This window comes from Oncorhynchus kisutch, linkage group LG19, assembly GCF_002021735.2.
Source record: "Oncorhynchus kisutch isolate 150728-3 linkage group LG19, Okis_V2, whole genome shotgun sequence".
Classification (NCBI taxonomy): domain Eukaryota; kingdom Metazoa; phylum Chordata; class Actinopteri; order Salmoniformes; family Salmonidae; genus Oncorhynchus; species Oncorhynchus kisutch.
Window position 1 is genome coordinate 62,762,554 of NC_034192.2, and position 12,639 is coordinate 62,775,192.

The 12,639-nt window shown below is 46.9% G+C and overlaps 1 protein-coding gene across 4 annotated transcripts in view; it reads left to right on the forward strand.

The window, feature by feature from the left end:
- Nucleotides 1-3,137: 3,137 nt before the first annotated feature.
- The window catches only part of LOC109882003 (synaptopodin), a 46,582-nt gene continuing 37,080 nt past the window's right edge, over nucleotides 3,138-12,639 (forward strand). For 3 of the 4 annotated variants that reach the window (XM_031798271.1, XM_031798268.1, XM_020474104.2), the window contains exon 1: nucleotides 3,153-3,273. The gene's annotated coding sequence lies outside the window, so the exon portion shown is untranslated. Of the gene's footprint in view, nucleotides 3,274-12,639 lie in introns of all 4 variants that reach the window. The other variant, XM_031798270.1, reaches the window with a different exon arrangement.

A 12,639-nucleotide genomic window follows, 5' to 3' on the forward strand; every position in this document is an offset into this window, starting at 1 on the left:
ACTGCAGAAAGCAGGTGCTACTGCAGAAAACAGGTGCTACTGCAGAAAACAGGTGCTACTGCAGAAAACAGGTGCTCCTGTAGAAAACAGGTGCTACTGTAGAAAGCAGGTGCTACTGTAGAAAACAGGTGCTACTGCAGAAAACAGGTGCTACTGCAGAAAACAGGTGCTACTGCAGAAAACAGGTGCTACTGCAGAAAACAGGTGCTACTGTAGAAAGCAGGTGCTACTGTAGAAAACAGGTGCTCCTGTAGAAAACAGGTGCTACTGCAGAAAACAGGTGCTACTGTAGAAAACAGGTGCTACTGTAGAAAGCAGGTGCTACTGTAGAAAGCAGGTGCTACTGTAGAAAGCAGGTGCTACTGCAGAAAGCAGGTGCTACTGCAGAAAGCAGGTGCTACTGTAGAAAGCAGGTGCTACTGTAGAAAACAGGTGCTACTGTAGAAAACAGGTGCTACTGCAGAAAACAGGTGCTACTGTAGAAAGCAGGTGCTACTGTATCAAGAACCTAAAAGGTTCTTCGGCTGTCCCCTTATGGGGGCGGCAGGGTAGCCTAGTGGTTAGAGAGTTGGACTAGGAACCGGAAGGTTGCAAGTTCAAACCCCCGAGCTGACAAGGTACTAATCTGTCATTCTGCCCCTGAACAGGCAGTTAACCCCACTGTTCCTAGGCCGTCATTGAAAATATGAATTTGTTCTTAACTGACTTGCCGGGTTAAATAAAGGTAAAGAAAATAAAATATGCAAATAAAGGTTAAAAAAATAAAATATATAAAAAATAAATTATGAGAAAGCTTTGAAGAACTACATTTGGGTTAAAAATAAATAAAAAACGTTTGCTTTCACGGTTCCTTGTAGAACCCTTTCCGCAAACGGTTCTACATGGAACCCAAAAGGGTTTTTACTCGTAACCAAAAAAGGTTCTACCTGGAACCAAAAAGGGTTCTTCTATCGGGACAGCTGATGAAACCTTTGGAGACCTTTTTCCAGAGTTTTTCAGCCGAATGAGTTCCCTACTTTCCTAAGACTACTGTGAATGTGAATGACTAGGTTCAAACCTCTGTCTCTTGCGCACCACAAGGCTGTGTTAGCCCGCTGAGCTAAATCCTAGACGTTAGCTTGGGAAGCTAACCCAAGTATTCAGGAGTGAAGTCATGTTATTCATCGTGTGAGCACGGTTCGAAGTTACGCCCATTGTACTCTCACACCTTGGCCCCAAAAGAGACCAAGCCCACTGTCCAATGGTGTCCACCGTAGTCCGTATGAAAGGCCTTGGTTGCACAGTATTCCAAAGAGGCTGTCAAATTTCACAGCCTGGTGCAATGCAACACGGGGTAAAGGAAGGAGACTCGTCTAAGGGTCAGGATATGTTTGTGTCGTTTGTAAATAATGCTGACATCTTTGAATGTCCCATAAATTTGCCTATACCACAATTTAGCAGTGGCATACTCCACAATACATGACAAGTTGTTTGCTAATATTCTCTGTGGCACTTTTAAGTGGTTACATCTCTGTGTAAATCTTAGTTCTGTGACAGTGAGCTATAGCTTGGTCACAGACCTTTGACCATAGACGTTAGCAAGAGAGCACAAAGATCTGGAACCAGGCTAGGACACACACAGAGAGAGAGAGAGAGAGAGAGAGAGAGAGAGAGAGAGCTGACTAAAGATCAGAAGAGACCAGTCTGATTTACTGTCCTCATCGCAACATTCAGCTAAACCTTCTCATATATAACTAACTATGAATTACTGTCCTCATCTCAACATTCAGCTAAACCTTCTCATGTATAACTAACTATGAATTACTGTCCTCATCTCAACATTCAGCTAAACCTTCTCGTGTTTTACTGACCATGCCTGTGTCCCAAACGACACCCTATTTTCTACAAAAGGCCCTGGTCAATAGTAGTGCACTACAGGGTGCCATTTCAGAACCAGGCCATGAGTTGTTGTGATGGTCTTTCTCCCCTGTCCCATGCCTGCTAAATCTAAATCTGTAAGGTCCTTCTGTCCTGTGGACTATGTCTGTCTCCTGATCTAAATATGTCCTCTGTCCTCGACGGTGAGTTCTCAGTAAGAGAACATGTAAACAACTGGCTCTTTAAGGCTTGGTCCTTTGGTACCACTTCAGTGTTACATTTCCTTGCATGTATATATATATATATATATTTCCTTCTTTCTTTCGGCATATTCTTGTCCTTGAGCTTTTTTTGGAGGGAAAAACGGGGTTGAAAGAGAAAACATGCGGGGATGGAGAGAGGAGAGGGGGCTTCCTCTTAGATCTCCCCCCCAATACATCCCGGTGTTGAATATGAAAATATATGATGGTATAATGTGTTCAGTATGCAAGCTTGAAGGAAACCATATGAACAGGAGGCCAGACAAAGAGCCTACTGTGCTCCAAGTACGACTACTCCCCCCTCCTCTCCCCCCTCTTTTTCCTCTCTGTCTGATTCAATCGAGGGAGCTGGAGGAGAGAGAGAGAGAGAGAGAGAGAGGGAGAGAGAGAGTCCTGCTCAAGGAGAGAGAGAGAGTGAGAGAGAGAGAGAGAGAGAGAGTGAGAAAGAGAGAGAGAGAGAGTGAGAGAGAGAGAGAGAGCGAGTGAGAGAGAGAGAGAGAGAGTGAGAAAGAGAGAGAGAGAGAGAGAGAGAGAGAGAGAGTGAGAAGAGAGAGAGAGAGTGAGAAAGAGAGAGAGAGAGTGAGAAAAGAGAGAGAGAGAGAGAGAGAGAGAGAGAGAGAGAGAGAGAGAGAGAGAGAGATTCCTGCTCAAGGAGAGAGAGTGAGAGAGAGAGAGAGAGAGAGAGAGAGAGAGAGAGAGTGAGAAAGAGAGAGAGAGAGAGTGCAAAAGAGAGAGAGAGAGAAAGAGAGAGAGAGAGAGAGAGAGAGAGGGAGAGAGAGTGAGAGAGAGAGAGAGAGAGAGAGAGAGAGAGAGTCCTGCTCAAGGAGAGAGAGTGAGAGAGAGAGAGAGAGAGAGAGAGAGAGAGAGAGAGAGAGAGAGAGAGAGAGTGAGAAAGAGTGAGAGAGAGAGAGAGTGAGAAAGAGAGAGAGAGAGAGTGAGAAAGAGAGAGAGAGAGAGCGAGAGAGAAAGAGAGAGGGAGGGAGGGTGGGTTGGGGGAATAGAGAGATTCCTACTCAGAGAGAGAGGGAAAGAGAGAGTGAGAGAGAGAGAGAGAGAGTCCGTCCCAGAGAGAGGAAGAAGGGGAACTCTGAGGAGCTGAAAGGGGGCAGTACAAACTAGCCGTGAGCCTCTCACACACCGACCCACCGGAGTACAGGTGAGCTGCAACCACCATACAACTACTCTACAGCTGCTATCTGTTATACAGGAATGTTCTACAGTTCAGCTTGTAACGCCTAGATTAGACTTTTTGGCACAGTGACTGTTTTGCTGCATGTGGACTTGTACTTTGAGTTTTACTTATAGTCAATTATGTTGATCTGTCAGTTGTTAGCCTAGCTCTCTGAGGGGGGGGAATGGACAGAGTGCATGGGACTACAAGGTAAAAAAATATATATATACAAAAACGAGGGGAAACATGAACTTTGAAATGTCAACTTTTGAACTAACTGATGACAAACATCTGTCGGTTGCCGTTTAGTCACTTTCCATTCGTGCAGGTTGTAGTCTGCAGGTTTGCAGAGGGGGCTGGTTAGCTGGTGGCTACATTAGCACTGCGGTCAGCTAGAGCTGTCACTGATAGACTAGCCTATTGTCTTGACTGTGACTGTGTGGAGTCTGGATCTGGCCAGCCCCTGGTTAGGTACTGACAGCAGCGATGTAGAGTATTGACTGTGACTGTGTGGAGTCTGGATCTGGCCAGCCCTGGTTAGAGACTTAGAGTAGAGGTGTATTGTCTTGACTGTGACTGTGACTGTGTGGAGTCTGGATGTGGCCAGCCCTGGTTAGAGACTGACAGCAGCGATGTAGAGTATTGACTGTGACTGTGTGGAGTCTTGATGTGGCCAGCCCTGGTTAGAGACTGACAGCAGATGTGTATTGTCTTGACTGTGACTGTGTGGAGTCTGGATGTGGCCAGCCCTGGTTAGAGACTGACAGCAGCGATGTAGAGTATTGACTGTGACTGTGTGGAGTCTGGATGTGGCCAGCCGTGGTTAGAGACTGACAGCAGCGATGTAGAGTATTGACTGTGACTGTGTGGAGTCTGGATGTGGCCAGCCCTGGTTAGAGACTGACAGCAGCGATGTAGAGTATTGACTGTGACTGTGTGGAGTCTGGATCTGGCCAGCCCTGGTTAGAGACTGACAGCAGCGATGTAGATTATTGACTGTGACTGTGTAGAGTCTGGATGTGGCCAGCCCTGGTTAGAGACTGACAGCAGCGGTATCGTGTAACGTTAGACGAGCGTATCAGATGAAGGGTTCGCTAGCTGGAGACTGTATTGTCTTACCTTCCTGTGATAGCAGGTGAGGACCAGTATAATGGTCTATGAGAGGAAATAACAGTCTTTTGTTTTGCCATACGTTACCATACAAATTATTTATTAGAGACACAACTTATTCATGACGTTGCATGAATTCGACCTATGAGTCGGTGTAACACAACAAATGTATTCAGTCATCTGTATTGACAGGGAAAAGGGGAACAGGGGGGAATAACTAGTCAGTTGTACAACTGAACGCATTCAACTGAAATGTGTCTTCTGCATTTAACCTAAACCCCTCTGAATCGGAGAGGTGCGGTGGGGGGCTGCCTTAATCGACATCCACGTTTTTCGGGGCCCGGGGTAACAGTGGGTGAACTGCCTTGTTCAGGGGAACAGTGGGTTAACTGCCTTGTTCAGGGGAACAGTGGGTTAACTGCCTTGTTCAGGGGAACATTGGGTTAACTGCCTTGTTCAGGGGAACAGTGGGTTAACTGCCTTGTTCAGGGGAACAGTGGGTTAACTGCCTTGTTCAGGGGAACAGTGGGGTTAACTGCCTTGTTCAGGGGAACAGTGGGTTAACTGCCTTGTTCAGGGGAACAGTGGGGTTAACTGCCTCGTTCAGGGGAACAGTGGGTTAACTGCCTTGTTCAGGGGCAGAACGACAGATTTTTTTAACCTTGTCAGTTCGGGGATTCGATCCTCGATCTTTTGGTTAAAGGCCCAACGCTCTAAGCACTAAATGTCTTGAGAATTTAGTGTACTTTTACATAATTTTTAATAACTAGCTAATGGATCCACATCCACACACACCACACACACAGTTTTTTTGGGCAAAAATGAAACTGAATTATTTCAGCACCTCCGCATCTCTGGAAGCTTTTGAAACTTTTAAGGTGTTTATTCAAGCTTCTAAGAGTTTTTGGATGGAAGAAACTCCCATGTTGGTTTTTACACACCTATCCTGTTTATCTTGAACACCTGCAGGTCTCAGTGTGGCCCTGCTAATTACAAGATTCACTCTCACATGATATAGGAGATGAAACCAGACAGAGGGGAGAGGGTTGAGGGAGAGAAAGAGAGAGAGAGGGAGACAAGAGAGGAGGAGAGACAGCGAGAGAGACACAGAGAGAGAGAGAGAGAGAGAGAGAGAGAGAGTGAGAGACACAGAGAGAGAGAGAGAGAGAGAGAGAGAGAGAGAGAGAGAGAGAGTGTGTGTGAGAGAGAGAGAGAGAGAGAGAGAGAGAGAGAGAGAGAGAGAGTGAGAGAGACACAGAGAGAGAGAGGAGAGAGAGAGAGAGAGAGAGAGAGAGAGAGAGAGAGAGAGAGAGAGTGTGTGAGAGAGAGAGAGAGAGAGAGAGAGAGAGAGAGAGAGAGAGAGAGAGAGAGAGAGAGAGAGTGAGAGAGACACAGAGAGAGAGAGAGAGAGAGAGAGAGAGAGAGAGAGAGAGAGAGTGAGAGTGTGAGAGAGAGAGAGGGAGAGAGAGAAGAAAGAACCATTTCATTGAAGTCTGTGACTGACATTGTTTTGATTGTCAGTCATCACCTCCAACACAAGCCAAGGCATGCCGGGGCTATCACTGTCCCCCCCCCCCCTCCCCCACCTCTTCCTCCCCCTCCTCCTCCTCAGAAGATGAATTATGAACCAGCAAAACCCACAATTATTTGGGAGGTCATTGAATGGTCCTTTGCCTGAACATGAGAGAGTAGAACAGAGCCTGCTAAACCCCTATGTGTGTGTGTGTGTGTGTGTGTGTGTGTGTGTGTGTGTGTGTGTGTGTGTGTGTGTGTGTGTGTGTGTGTGTGTGTGCGCGCGTGTGCACGTGTGCACGTGTGCGTGTGTGCGTGTGTGCGCATGTGCGTGTGTGTGTGTGTGTGTGTACGCACGTACTTGTGTGTGTTTCTGTGTGTGTGTGTGTAATGGATATGTGGGTAGGCCCTGAGATTAACAACACATTATCGGTTCTACAGCCCAAAGGGGATCATCATGGCAACATGTCAGTCATGGTCCGTACCAGCCCGAATATTATGGGAAAGGTAACGGATACACTTGAAATCCTCTCAGGAATGCTCTCTCTCACTCACCTGACATTCATACTCACATCTCACATTATTCTATTAGTACATGGAGTGGCTACTACGTAGAGTGGGTACTACATAGAGTGGGTACTGCATAGAGTGGGTACTACATAGACTGGGTACTGCATAGAGTGGGTACTGCATAGAGTGGGTACTGCATAGAGTGGGTACTACATAGAGTGGCTACTACGTAGAGTGGGTACTACATAGAGTGGGTACTACATAGAGTGGGTACTGCATAGAGTGGGTACTACATGGAGTGGGTACTGCATAGAGTGGGTACTACATAGACTGGGTACTGCATAGAGTGAGTACTACTTAGAGTGGGTACTGCATAGAGTGAGTACTACATAGAGTAGGTACTGGATAGACTGGGTACTACATAGAGTGGGTACTGCATAGAGTGGGTACTGCATAGAGTGGGTACTACATAGAGTGGGTACTACATAGAGTGGGTACTACAGGGAGGGGTTTTATACATAGAGTGGGTATTACATAGAGTGGGTACTACAGGGAGGGGTTTATACATAGAGTGGGTATTACATAGAGTGGGTACTACATAGAGTGGGTACTACTTAGAGTGGGTACTGCATAGAGTGGGTACTACATAGAGTGGGTACTGGATAGGGTGGGTACTACATAGAGTGGGTACTGCGTAGAGTGGGTACTGCATAGAGTGGGTACTACATAGAGTGGGTACTGCATAGATTGGGTACTGCATAGAGTGGGTACTATGTAGAGTGGGTACTACATAAAGTGGGTACTATGTAGAGTGGGTACTACATAGAGTGGGTACTACATAGAGTGGGTACTGGATAGAGTGGGTACTGCGTAGAGTGGGTACTGCATCGAGTGGGTACTACATAGAGTGGGTACTGGATAGAGTGGGTACTGCGTAGAGTGGGTACTACATAGAGTGGGTACTGGATAGAGTGGGTACTACATAGAGTGGGTACTGCATAGAGTGGGTACTGCATAGAGTGGGTACTATGTAGAGTGGGTACTACATAGAGTGGGTACTATGTAGAGTGGGTACTGCATAGAGTGGGTACTATGTAGAGTGGGTAATACATAGAGTGGGAACTATGTAGAGTGGGTACTGCATAGAGTGGGTACTGGATAGAGTGGGTACTGCATAGAGTGGGTACTGCATAGAGTGGGTACTATGTAGAGTGGGTACTATGTAGAGTGGGTACTATGTAGAGTGGGTACTACATAGAGTGGGTACTGCATAGAGTGGGTACTATGTAGAGTGGGTACTGCATAGAGTGAGTACTACTTAGAGTGGGTACTACATAGAGTGGGTACTGCATAGAGTGGGTACTACATAGAGTGGGTATTACATAGAGTGGGTACTACATAGAGTGGGTACTACATAGAGTGGGTACTGCATAGAGTGGGTACTACATAGAGTGGGTATTACATAGAGTGGGTATTACATAGAGTGGGTACTACATAGAGTGGGTACTGCATAGAGTGGGTACTACAGGGAGGGGTTTATACATAGAGTGGGTATTACATAGAGTGGGTACTACATAGAGTGGGTACTGCATAGAGTGGGTACTGCATAGAGTGGGTACTGCATAGAGTGAGTACTACATAGAGTGGGTATTACATAGAGTGGGTACTACATAGAGTGGGTACTGCATAGAGTGGGTACTACAGGGAGGGGTTTATACATAGAGTGGGTATTACATAGAGTGGGTACTACATAGAGTGGGTACTGCATAGAGTGGGTACTGCATAGAGTGGGTACTGCATAGAGTGGGTACTGGATAGAGTGGGTACAACATAGAGTGGGTACTGCATAGAGTGGGTACTGGATAGAGTGGGTACAACATAGAGTGGGTACTGCATAGAGTGGGTACTACATAGAGTGGGTACTGCATAGAGTGGGTACTGCATAGAGTGGGTATTACATAGAGTGGGTACTGGATAGAGTGGGTACTGCATAGAGTGGGTACTGCATAGAGTGGGTACTGCATAGAGTGGGTACTACATAGAGTGTGTACTACATAGAGTGGGTACTGCATAGAGTGAGTACTGCATAGAGTGGGTACTACATAGAGTGGGTACTGGATAGAGTGGGTACTACAGGGAGGGGTTTATACATAGAGTGGGTATTACATAGAGTGGGTACTACATAGAGTGGGTACTGCATAGAGTGGGTACAACATAGAGTGGGTACTGCATAGAGTGGGTACAACATAGAGTGGGTACTACAAGGAGGGGTTTATACATATATACTGAAGACAGTAGTGTATGGCAGTATATATTTCAACAGAATATCCTATAGTATTAGGTGGAGATGTGGGATATATGAGGGATAACACTCATACAAAAGCTGAGCTGACATGCCACACCCTCCATTACAGTAATTACTGTATGGAACAGTACACAGTAAATCCATCAGAAGGTGGATTTTACTGTGATTCGATGCAGGGATTTTACTGTGATTCGATGCAGGGATTTTACTGTGATTCGATACAGGGATTTTACTGTGATTCGATGCAGGGATTTTACTGTGATTCGATACAGGGATTTTACTGTGATTCGATACAGGGATTTTACTGTGATTCGATACAGGGATTTTACTGTGATTCGATGCAGGGATTTTACTGTGATTCGATACAGGGATTTTACTGTGATTCGATGGAGTGATTTTACTGTGATTCGATGCAGGGATTTTACTGTGATTCGATACAGGGATTTTACTGTGATTCGATGCAGGGATTTTACTGTGATTCGATACAGGGATTTTACTGTGATTCGATACAGGGATTTTACTGTGATTCGATACAGGGATTTTACTGTGATTCGATGCAGGGATTTTACTGTGATTCGATACAGGGATTTTACTGTGATCCGATGGAGTGATTTTACTGTGATTCGATACAGGGATTTTACTGTGATTCGATACAGGGATTTTACTGTGATTCGATACAGGGATTTTACTGTGATTCGATACAGGGATTTTACTGTGATTCGATACAGGGATTTTACTGTGATTCGATACAGGGATTTTACTGTGATTCGATGGTCCAGACATATTGCTCACCACATGTCTGCTGCGGAGGGACAAGACAGCTGTGACAAAGCAAGTTCTGATCAGTCATGGAAATGAAAACTAACTGTCTCCCTGATGGAGAACAAGCTATGAAGGGGAACTGTAGGACAGGTATACTGTAGGACAGGTATACTGTAGGACAGGTGTGCTGTAGGACAGGACTGTAAGGGGAAGATGACAGACAGGTGAACTGTAGGACAGGTTAAGGTGACAGACAGGTGAACTGTAGGACAGGACTGTAAGGGGAAGGTGACAGACAGGTGAACTGTAGGACAGGTTAAGGTGACAGACAGGTGAACTATAGGACAGGACTGTAAGGGGAAGGTGACAGACAGGTGAACTGTAGGACAGGTGAAGGTGACAGACAGGTGAACTGTAGGACAGGTGAAGGTGACAGACAGGTGAACTGTAGGACAGGTTAAGGTGACAGACAGGTGAACTGTAGGACAGGACTGTAAGGGGAAGGTGACAGACAGGTGAACTGTAGGACAGGTGAAGGTGACAGACAGGTGAACTGTAGGACAGGTTAAGGTGACAGACAGATTAACTGTAGGACAGGGATAGATGACAGACAGGTGAACTGTAGGACAGGACTGTAAGGGGAAGATGACAGACAGGTGAACTGTAGGACAGGTTAAGGTAACAGACAGATTAACTGTAGGACAGGGATAGATGACAGACAGGTGAACTGTAGGACAGGACTGTAAGGGGAAGATGACAGACAGGTGAACTGTAGGACAGGTGGAGGTGACAGACAGGTGAACTGTAGGACAGGACTATATATTCATCAAAGGGTGGAGGCGTACAGGAAATATGTGACTACACTCCCATGCAGCCTGAGGGGACAGACGCTGTAAATGATATCCTTACATCTTTATTAGTTTTATGTTGTATTTTATTTCATCTTTATTTAACTGGGTTGCGCCCAACTAGCTCCACCCTCCCTTTCCCCGTTAGGCAAGGCCGCATGACGCACCTGTGGGCAGGTGCTTCGGCTGCGTACAAAGGGGATCGGGGATTGCCGGTGATGGGGTCAGAGGGTGATGGGGTCCGGGTGTGATGGGGTCAGGGAGTGATGGGGTCAGAGGGCGATGGGGTCAGGGAGGGGGTGATGGGGTCAGGAGGCGATGAGATCAGGGGGTGATGGGGTCAGGGGGCGATGGGGTCAGGGGGCGATGTGGTCAGGGTGTGATGGAGTCAGGAGGTGATGGGGTCAGGGTGTGATGGGGTCAGCATGTGATGGAGTCAGGGGGCGATGGGGTCAGTGTGTGATGGGGTCAGGTGGTGATGGGGTCAGGGGGCGATGGAGTCAGGAGGTGATGGGGTCAGGGGGCGATGGAGTCAGGAGGTGATGGGTCAGGGGGTGATGGGGCCAGGGTGCGATGGGGTCATGGGGCGATGGGGTCAGGGTGTGATGGGTCAGGTGGTGATGGGGTCAGGGGGTGATGGGCTCAGGGTGTGATGGGGTCAGAGGACGATGGGGTCAGGGAGTAATGGGGTCAGAGGGCGATGGGGTCAGGGGGGGATGATGGGGTCAGGAGGCGATGGGATCAGGGGCGATGGGGTCAGGGGGCGATGGGGTCAGGGGGCGATGTGGTCAGGGTGTGATGGAGTCAGGAGGTGATGGGGTCAGGAGGTGATGGGGTCAGGGGGCGATGGGGTCAGGGTGTGATGGGGTCAGGGTGTGATGGGGCCAGGGAGCGATGGGGCCAGGGTGTGATGGGGCCAGGGTGTGATGGGGCCAGGGTGCGATGGAGTCAGGGGACGATGGAGTCAGAGTTGGGAAGCGAGATATTCCTAAACTTCAAAATCCACAATTACACCTTACCTCACATCCAAAACCTAATGTCAGTACCCAGAACCAAATCTCCCGCATGATGAGACTTTCCACAACCACAACTGGTGGATTTGCTGGTAGTTCTGAGTAATAAGCACAAACACGAGGTTTGTACGGTTCAGTTCAGGATTCGAGGGATATAATAAGACACGTTGATGTTTGTGGAATTCATCCAAGCAGCATGACTGTGGATTTATTGGGTAGTTATGAACGTTGGAATTAGGGACACAAAACAGATGTTGTGGAGTTCAGAGTTTAAGGTTATTTTGTTCTGCTTAAATCGTCTGGATTGTGATGTTACCAATCAAGAGAAACACAGAGGTTATAGAGTTCAGGACGTTCAGGACGAGTTCAGGACGTTCAGGACGTTTTCCCAAAGATTTCAATATAAAGGTTCAAATCAAATCAAATGTTATTATTTGTCACAGGTGTATCAAATCAAATCAAATTTTTAGACCTTACAACAGGTATAGACCGGATATAGACCTTACCGTGAAATGCTTACTTACAAGCCCTTAACCATTGATCAACGTATACACTATATATTCAAAAGTATGTAGACACCCCATTAAATGAGTGGATTCGGTGTATACAATCGAGCGCAATAGCCCTGCAATCTCCATAGACAAACAATGGCAGTAGAATGGCTTCACTGAATAGCTCAGTGAATTTCAACATGGTACCGTCATAGGATGCCACCTTCACAACAAGTCAGATCCTCAAATTTCTGCCCTGCTACAACTGTAAGTACTGTTATTGTGGTGGAAACACGTCTAGGAGCAACAACGGCTCAGCCGCAAAGTGGTAGGCCACACAAGCTCACAGAACAGAGTGCGAAGTGCGTAACAATCGTCTGTCCTCAGTTGTAACACTCACTACCGAGTTCTAAACTGCATCTGGAAAGCAACTTCAGCACAAGAACTGTACGTCTGGAGTTTAAAAAAAATGGGTTTCCATGGCCGAGCAGCCGCACACAATCCTAAGATCTCCCTATATGTAATGCCAAGCGTCGGCTGGAGTGGTGTAAAGCTCGCCGCGACTGAACTATAGTAGTAGTGGAAATGCTCTTGAGTGATGAATCATGTTTCACCATCTGGTAGTCCAACGAACGAATCTGGGTTTGGCGGATGCCAGGAGAACACTACCTGCCCCCAATGCATAGTGCCAGCTGTAAAGTTTGGTGGTGGAGGAATAATGGTCTGTGGCTGTTTTTCATAGTTTGGGCCCCTTAGTTCCAGTGAAGGGAAATCTTAACGCTACAGCAAACAATGACATT